The following is a 27,902-nucleotide window of genomic DNA, read 5'->3' as shown; positions in this document are numbered from 1 at the left end:
GCCTTCACCATACATGCCTGCCTCCAGTGAAGAGGAAGCTACACAGGATGCTGGGGACTCAACAGAGGGCACCTCAGATCACACTGCATACCAGCAGCCAAGCTTCAGCCACTCCGACATCCACGGCCCTCCATGCCCACCCTTCCCAATGTCAGGGACATAGACAGCTGTCTCCGTCCCATGGAAGAACGACATGAACACATGGCAGGCCTCGTGCAGCAGCACCTGGAGGAGGCCTGTCTGATGCTGGAGGAGGCCACTTTGCTGCGTGCTGGGGCACAGCTCATTAGGGAGAGCGTCCAGGGCACTGTGCGCAGCAGTGCACTTGCCATAGGACGGGCTACCTTTGCCATGGTGCTGCTTGCTCGGAGGGTCTGCGACGGGAATGGGGCCATTTCGGCCATGGCCGAGTCTCTGTCTCTGTCCCTGCAGGCGGCCCTGGATCAGCGTACCATTGACACGTCCTCAACCAGCACCACGCCCACATGCTCACTGCAGGGCAGCCGAGGCGCAGGTCCAGGCGATTGTTGGGGGCACCTCAAAGGGGCAAGGCTGCCACGGAGAGACCAAGGATGTGAGCAGGGCCGATACTGTAAATGATGGCATTGGGGGTCTGTTGGTGGTGGGGTACCCTTGCCATTCTACTTGGGAGTGACTGGGTTTGGGGTTGTTTGTGAGGGGGCAGGAGTTGCATGGGTAGTCGGTTGTTGGGGGGAGTTGGTGGTAGTTTGCGTGGTGAGGGTGGTGGTTTGGGGTGTTTTTGGATTGTGTTTATTGGGCCACATGTTTCATTTCCGTTTTCATTGTTCAATACACATGGGGTAGCATTCATAATCACGACTAGATATTTCATTGTGCTCATGTATCTTTTTTGGTGTGCAGTAACATGTGCAGGTGCAGGTGCAGGTACTGTGTGCTCAGAAATGACCGGATTTGAGTTCATGGCGGGCTGTACATCCGTCCATGTCGTCCCTTTGACGGTGTGCATGCATGTGTGCAGAAGCTCTGTCATCACTCTCATGTACATCATCTGCTGGGGCATGTCCATGTCTGGGACAGGGGAATGTTGCACCTGATGCACATGTTATTATCTAACATGGCACAGGCTAGGACAATTTTTCTGACTTTTACGGGACTGTACATCAAGGCACCACCCGAACGGTGCAGGCAACGGAAACAGGCCTTCAACAGGTCGAAGGTCTGCTTGATTGGGGTCCGGGTTCGTATGTGTGCGTTGTTGTAGGCTGTGTCGTGGTGGTCATGTGGATGACTCACTGGGGTCAACAGCCATGGTATTAATATTGATATTGATATTTCATTTGTATTGCGCTCGTGTTTCAGAGCGCAACAAGGCAAGGGAGGGGAGCAAGTGAGAACAAAAACAACGATCTTACTAGGTCCAGTGACATTGAGAACGTGCAAGTGCATGGGAGAGGGAAAGGGGAAAAGTGCATGGAAGGGGGGGAGAAGTGGAAAGTGCGGAGCAAAGGAAAAACAGATAAATAATAAAATAAACAAATAATAAAAGCCACCAAACAGTAATAGTGCAGCGAGCAAGTGGCAAGTGCTGGGTTTAAGACAGCAGACAGGGTATGTCTGATAAGTGCAGGAAAAAAAGGGGGGATTGTATGATTACAGATACAGACCCCAGTCCAAGGGGTTGCCAGGAGTCAGTGTGGGTGGGTGGCAAGGTGAGCAGGTACCTGGGCCCGGAAGTCAGAGGGTAGGCCAGGTGCACGGGCTGAGAGAGAAGATCAGCAGGGGAGAAGAAGGGCGAAGGCAGAAGCAAAGAGGAAGGTCTTGAGGTGCTTCCAGATCCGTAGCTGGTTCACCTTAAGTTTCAGAGTGGCAGGGAGGCTGTTCCAGAGAGCGGCCCCAGCTGAAGACAGAGATCTACCCCTAGCTCATTTCTCGTAGCAATGGATATCCAGAGTCACCTGCATGGAAAGGGACACAGTGATGGACACATCAGTGTGGGTATATTGGAGTGTTTCAATGGTGCATGTAGATGTATGACATATGCACCTGTGTCGGTGCACTTGCTGGATGTGCGACACCTTGCATGTCACAGTGACCGGCACTGCTGGTCAGGACATGCGTAAGACTGGTACCCTGAGGTGACTTTTGGAGTTGGGTAATGGTGCGGTCGTGCTGTATTTTGTGCCTTGGGTGTGATGTCCTTCAACATACCCAGGTATTGCGTGCCTCTCCTTGTCAGTCATTCAAGCATGTGAGTGGGTCACTGGCTTTACTTGCTGCCTGTGTGACATGCACTCCTGACAGTCTACATCCCACTCCAACATTAACTGAACATGCAATGTGGTTGATGTTACTGTTTATACTCACGCAAGAGCCAGGTCTGCTGTCCAGCATAACGTGTCATGTAGCTGGGCAAGGTGCTGTTACGCAGGAACATTGAGTCATGAGTGGAGACAGGAAACCTGGCACAGCAATGTGTAATGGTCATGCCTGCGTCGCATGCCACCTGCATATTCAGGGAGTGGTACATTTTGCACTTGCGGTAGCCCTCATCTGTGGCATGCCATGACACCAGCTCCCCGTGTATGCAATTGAGGGCCCCAATCACGTTGGGCAGGCCACCAAAGCATAGAACCGTACTTTTGTGGCATTGACCTGGCCTTGTGTCATTGTCTGGGGAAATGTGCTCTGACACATGGCAGAGGAGGGCATCGAGGACCTGACCCAGCACTTTTGAAAATCCTGGCTCTGATATGCCATGTAACTCTCCGACTGTGCTGGAATGTACCAGTTACCAGGAAATGCAGCACTTAGAACACCTTCAGCAGGAGGGATATGGCAGTGCGGATCCCTATGGCACTGTGGATGTCAGCATGGATGAGCTGTACTAAGGTCAGGATGGTGTCCGTGTACAAGCAGTAAAGGGTATGGATTTGGCTGTCCGTCAGGTTCCAGGGTGGGCCCTTGTCCGGGGTATCGGTGTGCACCTACGTGGCACGGCTTGCTGGCCATTGTTCCACGCCATTTCCATTTGCCTCCCCCTCCTCCTTCTCCGCCATTGCCTGTCAGCCTGTTGCCAGTTATCAGCGTCCTGTGCATGTAGATTTTCTCCTGCATGGAGCACCTCTAACTCCATGGCTGCAGCTACGAGTGGTTTTAGTGTGTGTGAGGTGTGGGTATGGTACTTTTCAGCAGCCACAGTGCTCATGGTGTGCAGCTGGGCTGATTGGGCCCACCTGTGGCCTGTTAATGCACACCTGATGCTGCTTACCACCTGCCCTGCACTGCCAGTGTTTCTGGTGTGATTTTCACAGTGGCACTGGCATTATAGTGATGTTGTTTCCGTGTGGGCAGCAGTCGTGATGCTGCGTTGCTACAGTCGTGCCAGTGTTTCCGGGATGCCCTCTGGGGTTGTCACTATTTCCGTTGAAAGGGCTTTCGACGGCGGTAGCTATGTGCCCTGGGTTTGCGCCACTGTTGTTTCCAGCATCAGGGGTGTAAGTTTGCCGGTCGGGAAAGCGTGCCGGTAATTGATGTTACAGGTATATTGATTCCGGACCGGCAGACTTGTAATGAGTGCCATTGTTTCACACAGCTTGTTTTGTACCCCCATAAAATCTAATCACCCAACAATCACACTTAAATAGCTTATTAAAAGCTTATATAATTTAAAGAAAAAAGCGCCAGTTACCTTTTCCCATCATTAATCACTTCCTGTTTAAAATAATATGATGCCGAGACATGATAAAAAGATAATGCTTCACTGGGAGGGTCTGTGCAGCCCTGGCCGACTTTGAGAGGAGAAAGGCAGGGCAAGGGTGCCCCATGGGCATTTCTCCCTTGTCCGACACTTAACTCCACCTCTGATTTCACACTGCAAGACATATTTTAATACCCTTTTTTTAGAGTTAACAGATGTACATCGTTTATACTTTGCCAGCAACAAAATAGGATATGCTATTTTCTTGTGATATTTTCAAGGTTTCATGATTAATATTCTGACTGGCAAATATTGATTTGGGTGTGGGGGTGAGGTTAAGAACAATCCTCTAGTCTCACTCCCCCCCCATCTCTGTCAGCGGTGGGATCCCACAGTAAATAATTTTCACTTCCGGCACTGCCTGAACACCCAGCAGTTATATCATCCTTTTCAAACAAGACCCATAATACACATGAAGTATTCTGTTTCCACACAAACATTGTTAGAGGTTACTCCAACAGTATGATGTTATCAAGTCAGTACTCATCTGTTCATTTCATGAAAAGTACTGGCCAGCCAGCCTTGGCTTCCACAAAGATACATACTATTTTGGTCAGATCCCCACTGGTAAATATGCATGAGAAGAAGATCCGAAGCTGGTCTATACTTGCCATCCTAGTCTTGATATGTTTAGTTAGGTTCTTGTTGGATCAACTCAGTGAGGCTCAGTTTCATTCCATAGGCGTAGCAAAGAAGGCACCCACATCTGGGCATATATACCTTAACTTTGGGCGACAAACTGAAACCCACACGCATTGGCCAAGCCAACAGTTTGGGCTTTGGGCACACATGGGAAAGTCATGATAAGGGCACCACCTGGCAATAAAGTGGGAACATCTTGAAAATGGTGCAAGCACCTAGGCATATGATGTCATTGTCTGGCAAATGCCTAATACCTATACACAAGTCAAAAGAGTTGGCTTTGTGATTGCTTGTTTTAGGACTCCAGTGCAAGGAACAGATGCAAGGACATCCATATTATTTTTAAATCTGGCTAAAATCACACATTGTTAAGAGATTTTTCATTACAACAGGAGCTCATTTACAGAGGTAATTGAGTCATTACATTCTCAAAGGAATGCTTAGATATAACACAAGCAGGCCCAATACAGCATAACCTTTGATGTTACTTTGAGACAGAGCTAGCTCAAAGGGTACCCAAGAGGGTATGTTTCAGCAGGGTGGGGGGGGGGCAGGCAGTTAGTGGGAATACCATAGGGATTAACATGGCAATGGATGGGTAAACAACCAAACATGTCCATAGAATGTTCGTCCCTCCCAACATCCTCTCTCCATCCTATCTGTGGTCCAATGCAATCGTTCTGGCTTACACCTAAAAGCCTAATTCAAAGCCTTACATCAAATCATTTTTTTGATTTTACTACACTGTCCCATCCAGGATTACATTTCTCTTACTACCAACATTATTGTTTCACTTATACTCAAGTAGTTCATACAGCAGAATATATACTTCAAATGTAATCTGTAAGGGCCCTCAGCCTGATGGAAGTAAGTCTCTGAATCAATCATAACCACTGGCATTTCTTTGATTAGGCTTCCATACCAATGTTTGTAAATCCACCATGGCCTCCCTACCACTAATGCGAGTAGCCCTGCCCAAACTGCTGGACCACAAGGCCTAAAAATGCTTGCAGTGGGTGTTCCAGGGAATGTCATTTGTCAGGGTCTGCAGCCATTTATGCACCTGCTGAAGAAATCGGTGACCAAGCATCACCTGCCATTTATTGTCCGCTACAGTTCGCCATCATATTAAGCATGATGGGAATAAGTTATATTCCCACACATAGCTACCTTGTAAATGAGAGTTTTGAAATATGTAAGATGAACAGTGCAGTTAAAAACAGGCAACACAGGATTTTGCTAGATAGTTGTAGGCTGCCTGCTTGAGCTAGTGTGCTACCTCAGAGGTGTGAATGGCCCTCCATCTCCCTGGCCATTTGTGCTTTCATGTCTGTGGGGCATAAATCATTGTCTAGGGAAAGCAAACAAATCCTGGCCAGGCCTCCTGCAGTTCATCCTCTGAATGATGTCTCTGAGGTGAAATCCACCCACCACACCTGCACTCCCTCAAGTCCCTGTGGCGTTTAACCGCACTAGCATGGCCTCCATTCTAGGGGAGGACAACGGGGTGGCCTTGGGTGGGGGGTGGCCCCCCTGCTGGAACCGGTCCTGGTTGCCAAACGTAACTAAGAGCAAAGGACTTACATGACTAAAAAATACACAGTCTGGAGACTTGACAGCTTTTTTGTCACAAGCTTGGGATGGGCTCATATCCTCTTTGGGCGACCTCATGCCGGGAAAGGTTGTATAAATCAGAGCTTCCTCTTCATAAAACGGGCAAGTCGTCACTTCAATTAGCCAGAAAGTGCCTCCCCAGGAAAGGCACGCGCCTCTTAAATGCCCTCCCACAGGATGGAAAGGAGTAAAGGGAAGTGGCGAAGGAAGAGAAGAGTGCGTGTTTGGGAGGGGCACAGACAGAAGAGGTCAGTTACTAACAGGCTGCACAAAACACTGGCTCAGCAACAGAGCGCGGCTGCAACTCTCGAAAGGCGCCTGGAAATCTCCACCCGGAGGTAGGACCGCAGAAGCGTGTTTACTCTGTGCTGTCTTAATGGATGTGTTTAATAACTGTTCCAACCGTTTGTTGGCAAAGCTAGGGCCAATTGCAGCTAGTGCTGGGGGCATGCGCAGAGTGGGCGGGCTGGGAGGCCTTTCCCTGATGCCACTGTATATCAAGGGCGTACACGTGAGTCTAAAGGAAGGGGCCCTCCCCAGATTCTAAATGCTATCTATACCCTCAACCCACACTCCTCTCTCTCCCCAAACGCCAGCAGGCCAGAATGCCCTCATAGAAGACATGTTAAGGGCGGTAACAGCCTCTTCGTTTGCCTCCGAGAATTCCAGGCCGAGTTCCCCAGACAACGAGCCTCTTTAAATCCTCCGTATTCCAGTCTCGGTTTTTTTGGGTCCTTGGCTGTGCTCTCATTGTCTCAGGGAGCTGTGAATCAATCGCCAGCTGTCATGGTTGCTACACACAGAAAATGAAACGCATCTTTGAAAAGTATTTTATCCACTTGAGGAGCTTGCCCGCGGGACTCGGCTTAGTTTCCTTATTTGCCTTTGTGTAATGTATACACTCGCCTTTGTGTGCTTTACTTGTGCCCAGGGCCGGCCCTTGGACATTCATGTGTTTTTTTGGGTTAGTGGGTTCAAATCCTGGTGGGCGAAAACTTGAGCAAACAAGCTTTTTTTGCATGCTGGTCTCAAAAACACCCAAGTGGATGGAGCCGGCACTGTCAGCCCACATGTAATCTCAACTTGCATCCTGAAACTCATCACAGGACCAGGCAGAACATCTTCAGTCCAGCAACCTCTCTATCATCACAACAAATGTGCCCTCTGATCCTTTTCCCCCTTCACCACGACGTTTGGTTTTCAACAATAGTGTTTTAGAAATCGTACTTGAAAAATATACACATCATAACAGGCGCGCAACGAAACCTACATTTCGGGAGGGGGGCTAAGTGGTGATGGGAGGTGCCACTTCAGAAAATAGGCAGGGCAAATTTGGAGGCTCCACCCCCACTGTTCTACCTCCTACCCCCATGGTTTGGTGTGGGGACCAACTATCAAATAGTACATTTTAAAGCGCAATATGCTGAGAGGCGATGGAAGTCTTTCTTGAAAGTATCAGCTTTAAAGTTTTACTGCGTTTGTTCAAGGATATTTTTCAGAGGAAACATAACACCGCCAGTTTCAGGAAAGGCTTCCCTCACTACAGAGACGGTGGAGGAGTGTCAAACATACTTGTGTAGGGGCATCTAACTTCTTTACTCATTTTAATGAGACTATTTGAGTGCAGCTTTAATGTTACAATCAGTTAACTCTCTCGTTTAAGTCTAAAAACGCCCACTTCTTGTAGACACTGAAGGTTCTAGAAAGTGCGAAAATGGCAGATGGTGTGCAATTAAAGCTCAATATCATAGCATATCAGGACATAGTAGAGTGTGGGGCAGTACTTTGGACAGCCCAAGCAACTTCAGTGGCTGGGAGCAACAGGGGAGAAAACGTAATGTTGGTTCTATCACAGTTAGTCCGCTATACTCAAATCTCTGGTGCACTGACTGGCTGGTGAGAGTGTCAGTCTGTCAAATCAATTGATGCGAGACTGGGGGAGGGCCAGTGCAGCAATAATGCGACAGTATTGGAGACACTAGCAGAAGAGCACCAGGGTACACCAATTTGTCCCTACACTTATCAAAACTGTCCTATTGTAAGGGTGTAAAAAATGTATTTAACACACCAAATGCAGACATGTGAATACTATCACTCTTTTTCATCAACATATTCTTATTGTCTTCAAAGAAGACAGATTTGTGCAATAACTAGTGTGCTTTCAGAATAAAACGCCTCTTTTCAACCAACGGTTCTTAAATGGACCATTACTTTAAACAAATAGCGTGATAAGCCCTAACTGTGAGGCCCCATGGGTCTGATGGGCTGCTGGGAAGGTGAGCGGGTGGTATTTGTCGCTAGAAGCGCTTCACAGGGGGTTGGGAGCTGACAGCACAGCCTCGCTAAAACAGTCACAATGAGAAGCAGCCCAGCCTTCGTTACTTCTTATACTCAAAGCAGCAGGTAGCTGTGGGGCCCCTAAGAGCTCGGGGCATAGGGCGACGGCACAGACTGCCCATTCCTCAGATCAGCCCTGCTTGTGCCTTTTGGCGATGATCGCCAAACGTACTCTGTCGTGCAAAACAGATATTGTGAATCCTCCTGTGTCTTGTTTGTTTGTCAAATGGTTGGATGAAAGACCTGCACAGGTAAGACTTTTCTTAGAATACAAATATGGTCCCACCACAATCCATGCCCCTCCTGCTCAGTTCATATGCTGCATAAAACACAGGGCTTTAGCCGTAATATCTAGGTGCTGTAATTCTCACAGCTTAACGAGGGACCTATAACAGTGGCAGCCGGACAGGCAGTTTAGCTTAGGGCAACAGCTGCAAGATCTTGGTATTGTTAGTGCTGCGGGTGGGAATCCTGGCAGAAATTACCCTCGCTGTTCACCCTTCTGAAATCGAGACATTGGGTATTAACATTAGAGGGTTGTTAAAAATGGTTGCTTTTGTGAGAGAGAGAGAGACAGAGAGAGAGAGAGAGAGAGTGTGTTTTTTTGCATGTGTGCATGCGCGTCTGTGTGGTGGCGAGAAAGGGCATGAGAGTGAGAGAGTGGCGAGAAGAGACTTGCACTTTTGCTGCAGGAACTGTACCTGTTTTCTGTCTGTGGGTAAAGAATGCACTGCTGAGTCCTACGCTGCCTCTGGTCTGTTTGTCTGTGTGAGCGAATCTTGCACTTCTACTGCACTTGCTTTAAGTGCTCTGTCTGGGGCTGATGCATGTGCTATTCTTATTTTCTTTGTGCAGGTTAACTTTGAACTACTGCCTCTGCTTTAACTTTTATGGGTGGGTGAACCCTTACACCGCTGTTATCTCTCTTGCTCCAGTATGGTGTGTAAGAGCACAGCTTGCCTCTCTGCTGCCCTTGCGTTGCACGTTCCATTCGTGAAGGATTTGTGTGCGAACGCCACCTGTGCTGTACGTGCTCAGTGTGAGTGAAGCATGCAGTGCTCTTGTATTTCCGCTTGAATGGCTGCCACCTTTTATGTATTCGCTGTGGGGACATCATTCTCTGGTGCCTGTACTGTGGCTATTCTCGGTGAGTGAACCTTGCATTCCTGTTATCTGTAATCACAATGGTATATAAGAGTGAAGCTTCCCCTCTGCTGACCATGGTGTACACGTTCCATTTTTTAAGGATGCTTGCACCGCCGCTGCCAGTACTTGTGTGGTGTGCGTGAAGCTTGCCGTGTAGCTTCCTTTGTTGTACCCATTGTAGAGGGTAGCTTGGACTGTTGCCGTCGGTGCTGTGATTTTGTTTGGAGGAAGACGGCTGGTACCTCTGCTGCACCACTAGTTCTGTTTATTCGTGGGAAGCTTACACTGTTGGTACTTGTGATCTACATGTTCTTTGTAGTGGAGTTCACACTCTTACTATCCTATTACCAGTGCTCCACATGTTCACTGTGATTGAAGGTTGCACTGCTGCTGGCCGTTATTTACATGTTATGCGGGAGGGAAGCTTGCACTGATTCTGCCTGTTCTGCCCTAAACATTGCTGGTTTTGTTAGCAGCACCCCTCCACAAAACACCCTTAAGATTCTATCTTGCATGTAGTATTTGGCATGAAATGATAGACCGTATCATTGTGTCACTTTGAAGCGCCCAAGACAATTAATGTTTGCTAGTGGGCAACCCTTCAGGTAAGTGATGTACCAACCACTTTTACTCTCGAAAAAAGAAAATGCCCCCAGCAAAACAATAAAGAGTTCAAAAGCCCAGCCCAAAAAAAGAAACAACACATATTCTTTTTAGTTTTTTTGTTTTATTGTTTAAAAATGTATTCAACCTTTAACAATTTACAGTTTACACTAAAACGAAATGTAATATGTTAAACACTTTGCATACTCAAAATATCATGCAAACAAAAAAGAATAAAACAGAAGAAAATAAGAAAAAGAAAAAAAAAGATACAAGGCAATGAAAAAACCCAAAATTACTTGCACGAAAAAAAGGAGAGCTTTGCACGAGAGAAAACACGTCAACTTGCTTGATCAATCATTACGGAATCAATGTAGGATACAACTGCATTTACAGTGGATGTTGTGATAGCTGATAAGCAATAATTCCACTTTGATTCAATATCCATGGTGACTTTGCATCTAAGTTTGTAGAGCGCTTTATCATGCAGTTGTTTCAAGGTAACACAGTCTAGTAGAACATGCTTGAGTGTTTCTCGCACAGATTCATTTTTACAAAATCTGCAAAAGTCTGCGGCCTCCGTTATTAAACCGTATCTTAATAGTGGGTTCCTTGATTTCATCAGATGTTAGCGGAATCTCAAAAAGGTAGATCGCACAGCCTTGCTAGAATATATGGATAGATATGGGGCCAGACATTTCTGTCTTTTGGGGTCAGCCTTAAGATGATCAAGGACGGAATAGAAGTGGACCAGTCCGCCCTGAAAGCATCCTTCTGAACTTTGTCAGGGTTCCCTTTCAGGTCACTCTTAGAGCAGCCCGTTTCGGCCAATGATAGAAGTGCAAGCCCCCAAAGATCTTGTAGGGCTTGATAACCGCCCCTCTCACATGCCTCTGCAAAGTCCACCATCAGGGAATTGGCTGTTGGTAGGAGCATTTTCCTATAAAAGGACAAACATTGCCAAAGGGCTCTGGCCTTCAAGGAGGTGATGCCAAATTCATATCGAATAAATGTGTGCGGCAGAGAAGATGGTAAATGTAGAACTCCTTTCCAGATCACGGCTTCCAGGTTTGTTAGGTAATATATGAGGGCCAGATTATATATTTCTATTCCATAGAGCAACTTTGGGACAATCTTGCCCCCATACTACCGTAGACAGGGCAACAGAGAGAATTTGCAGAATTTCTAGCCTACCCTTTGGAGTTGGGTTGCGAGTTTGGGGGATTCAGTGTGAAGCCAAGCACACAGTGGAGCAAGAGAAGGTTTAGAATGAATCATAAAACCCAGGTAAACAAACTGATCAATCCTCTCCACTGGTGCCGATTGTATTTGCCACTCAAAAGGAACCTGCTTACAAATTGATGAAAATTGCAGGACCTTTGTCTTTGCGGGATTCTGGTGTAGTGAATTCTCACTTACAAAGGCAGAGAAGGTGTAGGCAACACATATGAGCCTGCACCGTGCTACAACCAACACAGCCCACAGATATAATGGATCAGTGGACCAGAAAAGCAGTTCTACAGGAAGGAGCTATAATCTAGCTTAACTAATGCCTGCGCTGAAGAGCATCTTTTGATTTGCATGGAATACAAGGTGCAAAGAAGTATGGGTCACAACAGGATCCATTTAATAGTTACAATTTATTTTTACTACCTAACAATATCCCCAATCACCATATTAATTACTTTTTACTCTGTAAAAAAATCATTTTATTTCCAACTTCAAAAAATAGGAAGCAACATACTCCTACTTAAATATACTATCTGGAGCTCTGTACACGGGACAATCAGCACTAAAAACTCCAAAGACCAGAATCCTATTGTACATTTACTGTTTCGGATATGCATATGATTCTCTTAGGATGTCTGTGCATTTGGAACTGAGTATGTGCATAGTCACCATTAGCATGAGACCCAACTGAAACTCTGCACGCAGAAAGGAAACATTGGGCCTCATTACAAGTTTGAAAAACCAGCATGCTGCCGCTAAACTTGACATTTTGTCCGGCGCCCTCAAATGGGAAATTACCGGGTCATTACCGGGTCATTACGGCCCTGCCGTACCCCATAGGGCTGAATGGGAATGGGGAGGTTGGATGTACCGGCACCGTTTATAACGGTACCAGTGCATCTGACGTGCTGTGCTTGCGGGTGCCTTTCTGTCCGCCAGGTCCGGCAGAAAGGCACCCACAAGCACAACTAGTAGTTTGCCGGTCAGAGAACTACATTACCGGCATGCTTACCGGTACCATAGTTCCTGGACCAGCAAAATTATAATAAGGCCCATTGTCTCAGGAGGATAGCTTAGGGGCAACGTGCTTGCCTTGGAAGCAAGACGACACAGAGCAACACAGGTTCGGTCCCTGGGTCCGCGCTTAGAAATTTCTGGGTTTTAAGCTGTTATAAATAACATATCATATCATATTATCCTAGGATGGAACTTGGAACCCAGTGGAGTGACTAATGTTGCTACCGTTCTGTCCTCAAATCCAAATCGTAAGGCTGTCTGAACCCGCATACATGTTTCCATGTGCAAACATTAATTTTCAAAATATATTTTTATTATTTTTCACCGTGCACACATAATAATCCCCATGAAACAACCAACTACAAAAGTCCCCCCGGCACACCCTTCCTCCGGGTAAGCATGGTAAAAAATGAAATGAGAACCAAGCTCAGTGTTCATTAGGTCTGTAGTGATTCATGCATGCCACCTTTTTATCACAGTCATGTATGTCAAATTTAAAGAGCACAGATAGACTGAGAGATGGGAAGAGGTAGCACTAGACCGGCAAATGATATGGTGGGAACAGTTAGTTTAAACATTCTTTGTGAAGTTGGTGCTCGTGAGAGATAACAGTAATTTTCAGGGAATTTCTAGGACTTTCAGTTATGCCCACTGACCCCCGATAGCCCCAGTGTCAAACGTCTCTGTTTGTCCTCTGTCCCGTGCATTTGTTGTCTTTTGTGTTGTTGTGGCGCCCCGATACCTGCGGGCTTTCGGCAAATTACAAATAAATAAATAAATAAAGATAAACAGTGAAAAGGGAGCAAATGTTAAAAAGCAAGCCACAGAAACATTTCAAATGACAGTGGCCCTCATTACGACCCTGGCGGAATCCGCGGTGCTAAATGCACCGCGGAGCATGGCGGAAAGCCGCCGATAGCGCCATGGGGGTTGGCGGATTTACCACCCCATGCCGACCTTGGCGGAGCGGTAAATCCCCAATCCCCATTTTACCCTTCCCCATTCCCATTCTTGCCCCATAGGGTATAATGGGAGTGGGGAAGGAGTTAATTACGCCGCCGTAAAGTACGGCGGCGTAATTAACAACGAGGTCCCTTAGCGCCATGGTTTTCTCCGCCCGGTAAAACCAGGCGGAGAAAACCTCCATGGCGCTAAGGGAACTCGTAGTACGGCGGACGGGTCCGCCGCGATTAGCGCTGGCGGAAACCCACTCCGCCAGGGTCCTAATGAGGAGTGTCCCTATAGCCGGCCCTGGTGCGCTAGTGTGGAGCAGGTAGGCATGTAGAAGTGCAGTGCATTTGTGGAAACAAAATCGTGTGGGCAGAAATCACCACAGCTTGCCCTGATCATTCTATATTATTGGGCTATGATCAACATGAGCCATGCCAAGCAGCTGGAGTGATGTGGAGGGAGTGATCTGCCAGTGCTACTTTTATATGAAAAATAAAGTCCTAATTGGCTCCCTCACTCACAGTTTTGGACTCAACTCTGAATAATTTGGTATTCTTCCCATGTGCTGGAAAATATATGTATTATCCATTCTTCGATTCAATACATTTCTCAAGGCTAGTTACATTTGAATCAACTAATAAAATAATCATAAAGATGAAACCGAAACATAGTAGCATAGCCTAAAGCAAAGATTGTTGACAGTATTATCATTTGAATCCAAATGTGTAATGAATTCATAATTATTACAATCTTATGATTTATCTTCAACATGTATCTTCAAACATACATTTCTAGTGTGTAAATATTAATGTGCCAAAGAAGATGAATTTCAATACGTTATCATGTTCCTTACAAATGGTATTCACATTGTTACTTAATTTAAAATAGCCTTTTCCCCTTTCAGCGTTTATTAAATATCATGTATCTTTTTGTCTGTGCTAATACAGCCACGACGTGTGAGGTTATGCCATTTATATTAAATGTACATTCACTGAAAACCATGTTGTCAGTTTGGCATTTGTGTTACCCCTTGCCACGTGTTTTTTTTATGTTAGAAAATGTAAATGACTGAATGCATACTTGCATGTCTGATTTAATGCTGGCTACATCTTTGTTACTTCCTTGTTTCAAAGTTAGTTATGCTTGTGTGCAGTTTCATTGCTTTTGGTGCTGTATTAGCATTTTAGGTCCATTTATACTAGCTGGAGTTATTTTTAAAATGCTTCACTTAAAGGATTTTTCAGGAGCTCTTGGATGGCTTTTTCACGTGAAATTGTGTCATCGTCGAGATACTTTCAATGTCAGAATTGGAGCATTGGTCATTTTAAATCACAGATTTTAATTTCTACATGAGATACGCGCATCACACAAACTCGTTAACCTTCCAGATATCTTGGAAGCATTTTGATAAATTCGATGTGAGAGCCATAGTCAACCCTTTTGGGGGATATTTTTATTTAGAGAATATTTATACATGTATTACTTATCAGATAAGATACATACTATCAAGTGCTTACATGGACACTGATCACATGAGTATTGTGAATGTTCTATTCGTTATCACATTTTGAATCAGAAATATAGCATGATATAATGTGCAATATGAACCATAGCAATTACATGTCAACAATACCATGTATCATTGGTCACACATTAGATTCAAAACCAATATTAACGAGACTTTTGCCATAAAATGTACCACCCAGGTCTTATGCATGCCTGGTTGGCAGCCATTGTAACCTGTTGTTTTTCTTGCACTTACTGTAACCGTATTATTAAATTAAAAGCTCCTAGATACCTCTGGGTTTTCTGCGCTATATAAATGATAAATAAATAAAAAAAATTATGTATTACTCACTTTGTCATACTTAGTCTAATAATACTGCCAGGTCAAGTGACACAAGAAATATTGCCATTTCTGCATCCTTAACTAAACCAGTCTTTACAGCACCAAAGAAAAAGTTCCAGTCCACTTCTCACAGCTGCAGGCAAGGTTCTCTGTTACTACCTCTGAGAAATGACTCTATATATTATATGCCTATGAACTTGAGATTGGAATAGTTGACATTGTGATGGTACGTGTTCCAATTCATTGATAGTGGATATTTGGATGTTCTTTACACTCCAGATATGGTTTAAGATTATTTTGTGAATGGGTCTGATGGTGCTACCAATGTACACTTTGTTACAAATGCAATATATTGTATACACACAAAATTTAGAAGTACAATTCATAAAGCAATTGACTCTCCTGTCTCCCAGAACATCAAACCAGGAGATCTTCACACGTCAATCATTAAAGCCAAACCTTGCTCAACATAATGCAACCAACAGAAAGACCAATAATTTAAAAGCACTTCGGAAACCCCAAGAACCCTCCCTACCTTTTCACGGTGTCCAGACATTTGGTCGACACAAAACTGGTCGAATGACATTTGGTCGACGCAATTTGGTCGAAAACCAAATGGTCGAATTTCTTTTTTTAATTATATATTTATTTTTCAGGTTTTCGTTTTTACAAAAAAGGGGTTTTTAGAAAAAAAGGGGGTTGAGGGCCCCCCCCCCCAAAAAAGGGGTGAAAATAAAAAAAATAAAAAATTCAACCATTTGGTTTTCGACCAAATTGGTTCGACCATTTGTCTGGTCGACCAATTTTTTTTTACCAAATGTCTGGTAACCCCTTTTCACTAAACCTCAATTTCTCTTCACTGTACCACACACAAATGCAAACCAGTCACGCGTGCACAGCTTTTAAGAAAGGTGCTCTCCACAGACTTCCAATATCACAAACCTACACCTGTATACAAATGACAAGCTCAGCCCTTGGCCAACACATGCCCACACATGAGACTTCCCCTCTGGACACAAATCCTTCTATGCCTTCTACACGTTACACCTAGAATTCCTACAAGCATGCAGAGCTCAGAGTGCATCTGATCTGAAACTTCAACATAATGCATTGCAATATCACCTTTCACTCTCCTCCCAATTTACCAAACCCACCCACTCTCTTCCAGAGCATCACAAATCCCAGTTACATAACATAGGCAGCCTATGGTAGGCCTAGGCAGCCTAGGCAGTCTTTCCGCAGCCTTCGACCTGGTTGACCACAACACTTTGTGCCGCCACCTAGCAACTGAGGCCAATTTCTCCTTGAAAGTATGTGAGTGGATCACCTACTTTCTCAAAGAGAGGGCTATGAAAGTCTTCTCTGACTCCGCCTGTGACACCCCCAACCTCAACAAACGTGTTGTTCCACAGGGCTCCTGTATCGCCCCCACGCTTTACAACCTCTTCAACAGGCTGCTGTTCAGCATCCTTGACTCCCTGTGCATCTCATATACCAACTATGCGGATGACACGCAGGTGCTCATCCCACTTACGGGTGACTTTGATGCGGATATGAACACACTCACCACCATTTACTCCACTATCCAATCCTGGATGGCAGACAACTGGCTCTGCCTTAACAGTAAAAAAACAGAGCTTCTGCTTATAGGGTCTCCCACTACTCTTGGCAAACTCGACAAGCAGTATACATCCTTCACCATTGATAATATTCCTATCAAGGTCTCGAAATATGTCAAAACACTTGGAGTTTACTTGGACTCGGATCTGACCATGGATAGACAGGTCAATGCCATCCCCTCCTCTTCAGCCTACTACTCAGAAGTTCTTAATGCAGCTAGACCCTTCATATCCCGCCAGAACTGCTTTACCATTGCTAGGGCGATTATTGGTTCAATGTTGGCTTACTGCAATCCCTCCTCGTAAGAACGTCTCAAAGAAATCTTGCCAAACTCCAGTTGGTTCAAAACAACGCCCTCAGGGCAGCCACAGGTACATCAAGAAAAGACCATATCTCCGAAATGAGAAGGCAGGCCCACTGGCTCCCGGTCAAAGAAAGAATCGTCTTTAAAACTCTTACCTTCACTCACAAATGCCTCCATGAGCTCGCACCTCCATACTTGTCCCAGAGAATCACAAAGCACACCGCCACAAGACCCCTCAGGGTGGGCTACTCTAACAAGATTCTCACACCAAAAACCAGGAAAGCCTGCGCAGGGTGCTCCAGTTTTCCTACACTGGCCGCTACCCATTGGAACGCACTCCCTACTCATCTAAGAATGGTCGAGTCCCATCAAGCATTCCACAAAGCCATTAAAACTAAGCTCTTTTTATGAAAGGTAAATATATATGTGCACATCCCTGTATAACTGCCTTACTCTTATCTTACGGATGCCTGTAACACTGATCATACTTGTACCTCACTGAGTCTGTATTTGCAACTAAGAGAACTATGATTTCCCCATTAACCTGTGAATCAAAACTTCTTACAAATTCTTGTAACAGCGCCTCGATGCCTCCGGGCTGCAAGTGCGCTTCACAAATGCAAATAAATAAATAAATAAGCGTGTGTTATAAGTGTCATGTTTTTCAAGAAACTCAGACTCACTGGGCCTCATTACGACCCTGGCGGTCCGGAAATAACGGTGGCGGTAAACCCGCCGCCACCGTTGTTTCCGGACCGCCTGATCCCGACCCCTGCAGGCGGGAGGTGATGTTCCCGCCAGGTCTGACCTGGCGGGTTTAACACCTCCCTCATGCAGGCGGACGAGGAAACACCGGCAGCATTACAAGATGCTGCCGGTGTTTCCATGATCCCGATTCCCATTGAGTCCCACAGGACTCAATGGGAATGGGGATTTACACCATTCCGCCTCCGTGATTCCCGGAAAACCGGGGTTGTAATGTCCCAGTAATTCCGGGAATCACGGAGGCGGAATGGTAATACGAGTCCGGCGGTAACCAGGCAGTTTTACCGCCGCGGTTACCGCCGGACTCGTAATGAGGCCCACTATGTTTTTAATGTTGATGCCCTAATGCGTTTATTTTTTGTTTCTCATCAATGCATTCAACTAAATCCTTGCCTTTTGTTATGCTATGCTAGTGTATATTAGGGATGAGGTGCAGTGTAGGCGTGTGTACTGAATATGTTTTAATAAACCTAATTTCGTTGATAATGAATATTTCTACCTGAAGACGAGCAGTAAGAGAGCTGTCTCCAGTTCTACACTCAACATATTTCACAGCTTTTCCAATTACATTTTGATTGTATCTGTGCCCTATGCATCTTTTTTAAGACCCTCCACTTGTATTTTACATTTATTTGGTTCACTGCGATTTCATTTCAGTAGTAAATAATACCCCATTTGAAATATTGCTGATTGTATTTCTCTTATTGCCAAGGTTAGCATGAAAAACAGAGGTTCCTTCAGTTGGCTTTCTAAATATACTGCTTTCTAATAGATTTCTATATGTGGATTGAGCTCCAGGGAGGGTGCCTTATAATTGCCGAATGTGATTGTCAATTTGATGTGAAATGTATTTCTGTTGAATGATTGTACATGTTCCTCTCGACGTTTTGGGTGCACTCCCAGATGGCTATGATATTGTCTGTTTATCGTGCCCATTAGTTTGCATGTTATATAGCTTTTTGTGCAGTGGCCTTCCAAGCTTGCTGAATCTCAAAGTTGACATGAAAATGTTTGCTACGGTCAGGGCATACTTCAATTCCACGCTACTGCCCATACAGTTAATGATTGAAAATGGATATATCGTTTTCCCAATGACTTTGATCACATGCAGTCCCACCAGATTATGATCATAAGAGCTTGCTGATTTGTCGTTTGTAAAATCGTTCACGGTTGCCAATTCTAACGAGTGTCGAATTGAGGTATGCAATTACCAAATATCTAATGTGTACAATAAGAGTTTGTGTTCCAATTTAATTTGCTGCAGGATGGTTAGTATATGCATAGTGTATCAAATATATGACGTTTGATTCATTGATAGTGGATTAAGATATATATCTATGTATTTTTAAATTAGTTCGCAAACCAATGCCACTTATTATGGGTCGAATGGTGGAAAGTGATATTGTTCTTTGTGTATTTTGGGAAACAGATTGTCAGCATAATTGGATATGTTACAGAAAATCGTTCTCATCAATTCTTAGTAAATCTCCCTTGTGCCATTCTTACATTTTGTTTTGTCGATATTCTTCCATCTGTGGTCCGGGCTCATTAGGCAATGGTTCATAATGTGTACATTCATTAGGTCTGACGTTTCTTGTGCAATGTGCTTTTTGCAAGTCCTTATTACTATATTCCCTGCTTTATCAGATACTTTTATGTTGTTCTAGGACCTTTACTAAGTTCATTCAAAATCTACATTAACTTATTGGAAAGAGTATGTCTTGTTGTTTTTTCAGTGTCTTATGTCAATAAACTTTTATACTGCACCCAGCAGAAACCTACTGGTCTTAAGGCTTCAAGGAGTGCCTGGGTAGTGGTGTACTGTGCCACTGCTCAGAGAAACGAGTTACTGTGGTCTGTGTGGCAAAGGAAAAGGTCAAAAAGGTCTCAAGAGCAAATAAGTGAGAGTAAGATAAAAATTAATAACAACTGGAAACGTCCAAGACCTTTTAGCAAGAGGGTTGATTGTGGTAGTAGGGATGCAGATGTAATCACTTGTTGTGGATCAAACAAATGTTGAACAGGAAAAATGGGACTAAACCTACCAGTGATGCTGAGCAATTGTCCGTGAGAGCATTCCTAATACATTGATTATGTGGTACTAGCTTTACTCAGATCATGGTTGTGTGATCGATTCGACAGTGCTGAAACCTGCAGTTGAAAAGTGACGCTCCTTCACCTGAACCGTTAGTTGTCTGTATTATGGTGAAAGTAGGGAAAACAAAATGGAAAGAGGGAAGGGGACGAAGGGATCATCTCAATCCTCCAAGAGTCGTATCTGTTTGGTGCTTGTGCAATGTAATCCTCTGCATTCCTGATTGCTAGCGATAAGTTTGAATGTTCAATGTTACGTGAAGTGAACAAAATGTACAGCAGAAGTTGGGAGTAGGCTATGAAATCCCATTAATATGGCCATCTATAGCAGAAAAATAAACCATGTACTCCCTATCCAGGTTGCCTTAACAGACAGAGCAAAGACATTCCTCCCTTTCATCACATAGAGAAACATCTTCGGTGTGTTCACACCTACTTTAGGTGATGCAGGTAAACTACCAAGTGGGTATTCTTATAATGCTCAAAACCCAAGTATGCAATATTGTCATAGATGCTCTACAAATTACAAGAGCAGACCAGTGGCTACATGTTGACAACTGTTACATGTTTTTTTTGTTGCAATGCATACAGTTGTCAAAGCATACAATTGTGCAATGGGGTGTGTCATGGTTTATTACGCAGTCATACTCATCTCAGGGATTTCCTTTCCCCCCAATGAATGTGGCGCACAACAAATAACTATGATTTTGATTCAGGTTCTAGTTGGTAAGGCCTCCAACTCGTCCCGCACCCAACTCCAACAAATACCTGGTGCCACCATGGACTAGGAACCAGGCCGGTGTGTAGTAAGTATATATATTTATATATTTATTTAAACCAAATTTGACATAGACTAACATCAGCCACCAATGCTGTGCAACACAAGAGCAAAATGACTTCCATAATGGCACCAACACAGAGGTAACACTAAGATATGCAGTCCCAGTTTCCCACAGCTTTCTTTTCAAATCACCCACCAATACAGAAAAAAGAACAATTAAAAAAACACAGTGATTGCTGATTCGGTTATAATACTTTTCTCTCAGCAACCCCCACCCTCCAAACATCAATTAGACTTGACCCCTCTGAATTGAAGGCCAATGGCAGAGATTGGGAACACATTGGGGAAATCGTTTGTAGATTCTGATCACAGATGCAATATGAGGGAAGGAAAAGAAATGGGAAAATTCGTTTTGCCACACCTTAAAAGAACAGACAGGGCTTTGTGGTTTGGGTCAGTGCACAGTGGGAACAAAGGGGCAATTTTGTTTTTCCCACCACAAATGCAAAGGAAATGCAAAGCTTCACACTTCTGATCTACAATTTAGGGCATCAATGGGGAATTTCATTTTGCACCCTGTACACTCAATTGGGAACAGGGTTTTGGGATTCATTATTTTGCAAATCTTTATGTCTATACCGACTCAAAACACACTGGGAAGGGTTTCTTGGTTTTGAATGCCAACAAAAGACATCCCATAATTTCTATAGGGGAATTGATTTACTTTAATTAAATATGCTAAGGATCTACACAAACAGGATATTTTGCTATGGGGAAATAAATAAAACAATGCTTGTAAAATGCAGTGCCTACACAATCTATGGCTTTGGGGATAGTTTTACTTACAGGAAAGGCCTTGTAATTAGCATCAGGGCAAAAAGGGCACCTCTGGGACAGCAAGAGTGTCAGTCAAACATAGTCTCCTCTGATTCCTCCAAGGGGTCCCAGTCCGCTTCTATGTCTCCTGGTCCCTCATCTCCAATGCATAATTTGGGGCCTCTCTGCTTGGATGTTTCTCGCAAGAGTTCAGCAGCAGGTTACCTCCCAGAATAAATGGAAAAATCCCAGTTCTAATGCAAACTAGTCTACTTATAGGGCAAATGACATCAAAAACTTGTTATGATTCGAGGCGAAAGGGATTGGTTGGTTTTCTCTACCCACCTCCCACCCGTGTGCTAATAGGACAAGGAGATGAGGGGTGTGAATTAGGAAAGTCGTCGGAGGAAAAAGCTTCATCATCCCAAACTGACACGTGGGCTCGGCATGTTCCAAACTCTAAAAATCTATCAACATGGCACGTACCCTAATTATTCAAATCTTTGCATGTATGAATATATTTTTAAGAACTATATTTTAAGGCAAATCAGATGATGCTATTCTGAAGTCAGCACACCCTTCCTATGCAGAGACATGTTTTTTCTTCAGTTACTCAGGAGCCGTATCAGTGAAGAATATGCCACTTCATAGTTCCCATGTTAATTATTTCATTCACCATCACACAAACTTCAAATCTCTCAGAATCAAGGGAAGGCCCAAATCAAATGTTCATTGATAACTTTTGTTATATTTATCACACAAAAAATCGTGTTAGAATGGTTTAAAGGGGGTTACTGTCACCTTTAATAAAAGTCTGGAATGACAAGTTGTGACATATACACTGCCCTTTTTATGTAATAATATGTATTTTTCTATTAACTGAACTCCAGCCTTTTCGTTTGTTCTCTTAAGTTGCATTTACCCTTAAGATTGTGATCAACCCGAGACTGGATCATGTTTATGTACGCCTCCCCCTTCTAGGCCTGTGCTGGCCTTGATTGCAACTCTAATGGACATTTTATGGGAATGGTGATCTCAAGGTCACTTCTGCTGAAAGAACAGGCATGGCCTTTTCTTGTTTCCACCATGGTTTAAATCTAAGCACTGTATTTTTTTCTATGTTTTTAAGCAATGGCCCTGATTGATGTTTGACAACCAGACCTCTCTCTCCAGGACAGCAGAGGAAATGTCTTTGAAGTCAAGTTTCATCTTTTAAGAGAAATGACCAGGTTGCATGTAAGATTCTGCAAGCAATGACTTTTAAACAATGGCTCATTCTTGCTTTCTTCTTTCTGCACTACGGAGGCTACCTTTTTCTGCTCCTGTAAACAGCTCTCCACCTTCAAGCCCCTCAGATTTTCTGCACACAGTGAATCATCGGTAAGCCCTACAAGTTGTGCTTTTACAGCGCGTGTTGCGCTCATCACAAAATTCACCCTAAATTGTGTTTGTCTGTGGGCATTGTGAAGATTGCACAGGAGCAATCATTTTGAACTGATTTAAAACCCATTTTCTGTTGTTTTTTTTTCTCGCAATGGGCTTCTCCATTCCTCATTGTTTTCCACATGTTTCTCGGCCCATCCAACATGGCCGATCTTGCCTAATTGCTGTTACCCTTCTACTTGGCCTGGACCTGGCTCCCTCTCCCATTGGTTGCCGGGCCTAAATAGGACAATCACAGCATCCGGGAGGCGGGAGCTGGCCCAGACCACTGGGGCCTTCATTAACTGTTCTGTTCATTCTTGCTTTCTTCTTTCTGCACTACGGAGACTGCATTTTTCCGCTCCTGCAAACACCCCTCCACCTTGAAGCCCCTTGGATTTGCTGCACACAATTAATCATCGGTAAGCCCTGCAAGTTGTGCTTTTACAGCACGTGTTGCGCTCATCACAAAATTCACCGTAAATTGTGTTGGGCTGTGGGCATTGTGAAGATTGCACAAGAGCAATCATTTTGAACTGATTTAAAACCCATTGTCCTTTTTTTTCGCATTGGGCTTCTCCATTCCTCATTGCTCTCCACGGGTTTCTCAGCATTTCCAACATGGCCGATCTTGCCTAATTGATACTGCCCTTCTACTTGGCCTAGACCTGGCTCCCTCTCACACTGATTGCCCGGCCTAGATAGGCCAATCACGGCCTCTGGGAGGCAGGAGCCGGCCCAGACCACTGAGGCCTTCATTAACTGTTCTGTTCATTTTTGCTTTCTTCTTTCTGCACTACAGAGGGTGCATTTTTCCGCTCCTGCAAACAGCACTCCACCTTCAAGCCCCTTGGATTTTCTGCACACAATTAATCATCGGTAAACCCTGCAAGTTGCGCTTTTACAGTGCGTGTTGTGCTCATCAAGAAATTCACCCTAAATTGTGTTGGGCTGTGGGCATTGTGAAGATTGCACAAGAGCAATCATTTTGAATGGATTTAAAACCCATTTTCTGTTTTTTTTCTTCACATTGTGCTTCTCCATTCCTCATTGCTTTCCACGTGTTTCTCTGCACTTCCTACATGGCCGATCTTGCCTAATTGCTGCTGCCCTTCTGCTTGGCCTGGACCTGGCTCCCTCTCCCATTGGTTGCCGTTCCTAGATAGGCCAATCACAGCATCTGGGAGCCGGGAGCCAGCCCAGGCCACTACAGGCCCACGCAAAGGCCCCTGTTTGCTCCCTGTCCACTTCAGGTACACCCCCATGGTCGCCTGTGATGTATTTGTGCATGTATTTGCCCACTGATTTGACTTTCACATCTGTGTGCTGCTATTGCCCTGCAACATGGGGTAGGCACCATTTATTTGGCCACTGATTTGGCTTTTGCATCTATGTGCTGCTGCCGCCCTGCAACATGGGGTAGGCACCATGTATTTGCCCACTGATTTGACTTTACATCTGTGTGCTGCTGTTGCCCTGCAACATGGGGTAGGTACCATTTATTTGCCCACTGATTTGGCTTTCGCATCTGTGTGCTACTGCCGCCACCCTGCAACATGGGATAGGCACCATGTGTTTGCCCACTGATTGGATTTTCGCATCTGTGTGCTGCTGCCGCCGACCTGCAACATGGGGTAGGCACCATGTATTTGCCCACTGATTTGACTTTGCATCTGTATACTGCTGCCGCCCTGCAACATGGGGTAAGCACCATGTATTTGCCCACTGATTTGACTTTCACATCTGTGTGCTGCTGCCGTCCTGCAACATGGGGTAGGCACTATGTATTTGCCCACTGATTTGACTTTGCATCTCTGTGCTGCTGCCGCCCTGCAATATGGGGTAGGCAACATGTATTTGCCCACTGATTTGACTTTGCAGCTGTGTATTTTGCTGCCGTCCTGCAACATGGGGTAGGCACCATGTATTTGTTTGCCCACTGATTTGACTGTGCATCCGTGTGTTGCTGCCACCCTGCAATATGTGGTAGACACCATGTATTTGCCCACTGACTTGATTCTGCATCTGTGTGTTGCTGTTGCCCTGCAACATGACGTAGGCACCATGTATTTGCCCTCTGATTTGGCTTTCACATCTGTGTGCTGCTGCCGCTCTGCAACATGGGGTAGGCACCATATGTTTTGCCCACTGATTTGATTTTCGCATCTGTGTGCTGCTGCCGCCGCTTGCCCACTGATTTGACTTTGCATCTGTGTACTGCTTCCGCCCTGCAACATGGAGTAAGCACCATGTATTTGCCCACTGATTTGACTTTCGCATCTGTGTGCTGCTGCCGCCCTGCAACATGGGGTAGGCACCATGTATTTGCCCACTGATTTGACTTTACATCTGTGTGCTGCTGCTGCCCTGCAATATGGTGTAGGTACCATGTATTTGGCCACTGATTTGACTTTACACCTGAGTGCTGCTGCCGCCCTGCAACATGGGGTAGGCACCATGTATTTGTTTGCCCACTGATTTGACTGTGCATCCATGTGTTGCTGCCGCCCTGAAATGTGTGGTAGGCACCATGTATTTGCCCACTGACTTGACTTTGCATCTGTATGCTACTGACACCCTGCAATGTGTGGTAGGCACCACGTATTTGCCCACTGATTTGACTTTGCATCTGTGTGTTGCTGCCGCATGGGTCAGGCTCAATGGATGTGTTCACCATGTACTTTTCTTTTGCACTTTGCTTATGATGTATTGCACATTCCACAATGTTGAATCCATGATTCTATACATTCCACAATGTTGTAATTCATCTCTTACGCTTCCTTTTCTGTAACCCGAAGCACTGAAACGAATCTCTTAAGTTCAAATGCCTAGAGACCTCAGGGTTTTGTGCGCTATATAGATAAATAAAATAAATAAATAAACTCACACACAATGCATTTCACATGACATTTTCTAAGGCACCTAGGCCTTATATCCATATGTAATTTACTTTTTTAATCTCACAGTTGCAAAATACATGAGTATCACTTCTGGATTATCCATATGTATAAGGGAGTTATATGAGAAAACCATGTTCAAACTCTGAAAGTCTAGTGAGCACTTCTCTTAGCATACTGTCATTTTGATCAGGGGAAAAGGAAGTTCTTTTACTTCTTATAATTGCAATAAGCTTGGTTTCAATTACTATTTCGGAATCACAGTCTCCTGTTACATAAGGATATTGTACACACTGCTGTCTGCCTCTTTAGGTAAAAGTCCTGCTCTCCATGGATTTAGTAAAACAGCATTGTCAGCCACATGTCTTTCTTTTCCTTGCTGAAATGCATTGCGCATGTCGTCGCACTTTTGAGATTCAAGCCCACTTTCTTTTTTTTTAGATTTAGGCCTGTTTTTGGTTCAGTAAGCCTTATGTCTGAGATCACCATTTCTGTGCTGGCCTTATACTTCAATGGGATTTCACAAATCACTCTGGCCTCTTTATTTCTGGCATTCAGGGGCTCTATTTCACCCCACACGTGCAAAATATGAATGACGTTATATAATATAAACAGATACCTGTGGGAATTACATGACATAAGAGCTGGCACAAAATGTTGATCCGACCACCAATTCAAACCACTGGAAGCCACCATGTCACATGCTGGCTCGACCCACTGGAACTATTGTCTCGACCCAACTCGACTGCTGACTCCAGGTTTTTGAATCCGTTGAACCACATTGACTTGAACACTGTCTCAAACTGTACAGTGCCACATCTTGGTGGGAACTTGATGCCGGTTCAATGCCACTCACATTGACTCGAAACCGGTTTAATCTCAAGGAAGGCACAATGAAGCCTAGTTTTGACTCAAGACAAGAGAATAATGTACAGCCTTCTCCCCAGGTCCACTTTCCGTGTCTATAGTGACTGGTAGCTCTCTTTTCAATCATTTTCTTGAAAGACACATTCATTGTACAGTGAATTTCTGCAATTTCTTGCTTGTACACCCCTGCTCAAGGACCCAGTGTGCTAGGATGTACAATGTCTGCATTTTCTGTGTTCTCTTTACAGGGGTGGGTTTCTGCTAGTGTTTTAGTTAGCTGATAGCATTTTTAATTGTTTAATTAAACACTCTAACTCAAAGGTGCTGACTGCACCTTCAAGGGCTGTTATGCTGTGGGACTCTGCACATTGATCTGTTTGAAGCTGCGTTTTAATATTTAAACGAACCTGCGATATATATTACTGGATGTTTGCTTTTAAATTCATGACCACACCCCTTGAATACCAAAGCCTGTTAAAAGGAAAGATGCAAGCGCACCAGCATGTGCGCACCTGCTGAGTGCACCTTCAAGTGCTTAGGTCGTTCGAGCAGTTGTAGTTGACTTTCTACCGCTCATTGTTCAGGTACCTGCACACTTATATTTGTATCCTATGTATGCAGAAACTTTTTGGGATATTTTTTGTCAGTTAAAATGTATTTTATAGGGACTCCTATCTGGACTGCATCTTGTGTAGCAGCACTTGCGTGTTTGAAAACTAGGTTTCACTGTACCCGCGTGTGTGATGACATACTTATAGCCATGCCAGCAGTTAGTAATAAATGCAGAATGCGCTGTTCCCTAAAAAAGACTTGTAAGTGCACTATAAATAAGACTGCTGGTAGCAAGGTAATTGCCAAGAAAAAACAAACGGGTAAAATGGACAATAACCTGAAATCAATTGGAGCTGCCATTGGTGTGATTGAAGCAGTTTCGAAGAAAAGAGGTGAACCCCAACCGGGCCAGGATGAAACAACTACTTATCTTAAACCAGTGAATACTTCAACTTTAGGAACCAACAAACAAATTGTCAGTGAAGTTATGATACACCCAGTAGGGTGCGGAAGCGACTGCTCTCTCTGAGGTCGACCCAATTGATAATAACTCGCTACTAAAACTGTGTCTTAACCTTAAGAGCGTTACGACTGAGAATAGTGTGAATGTTGTTCATAGTCAGACATTAGATATGCCATTTCATCAAATACCACCA

General features: G+C 44.5%; 1 protein-coding gene across 2 annotated transcripts in view; it reads left to right on the top strand.

The window, feature by feature from the left end:
* The first annotated feature begins 6,161 nt into the window (after positions 1–6,161).
* Positions 6,162–27,902, top strand: part of CMKLR2 (chemerin chemokine-like receptor 2) — a 211,181-nt gene continuing 189,440 nt past the window's right edge. Inside the window, exon 1 of one of the 2 annotated variants that reach the window (XM_069615572.1) lies at positions 6,162–6,333. The gene's annotated coding sequence lies outside the window, so the exon portion shown is untranslated. The remainder of the gene's footprint in view (positions 6,334–27,902) is intronic. The other variant, XM_069615569.1, reaches the window with a different exon arrangement.

The sequence above is a fragment of the Ambystoma mexicanum genome, chromosome 9 (assembly GCF_040938575.1).
Source record: "Ambystoma mexicanum isolate Mex_15411 chromosome 9, UKY_AmexF1_1, whole genome shotgun sequence".
In the NCBI taxonomy this organism is placed as follows: domain Eukaryota; kingdom Metazoa; phylum Chordata; class Amphibia; order Caudata; family Ambystomatidae; genus Ambystoma; species Ambystoma mexicanum.
The sequence above is the reverse complement of the archived record's forward strand: the minus strand, read 5'-3'. Positions and strand labels throughout refer to the sequence as shown.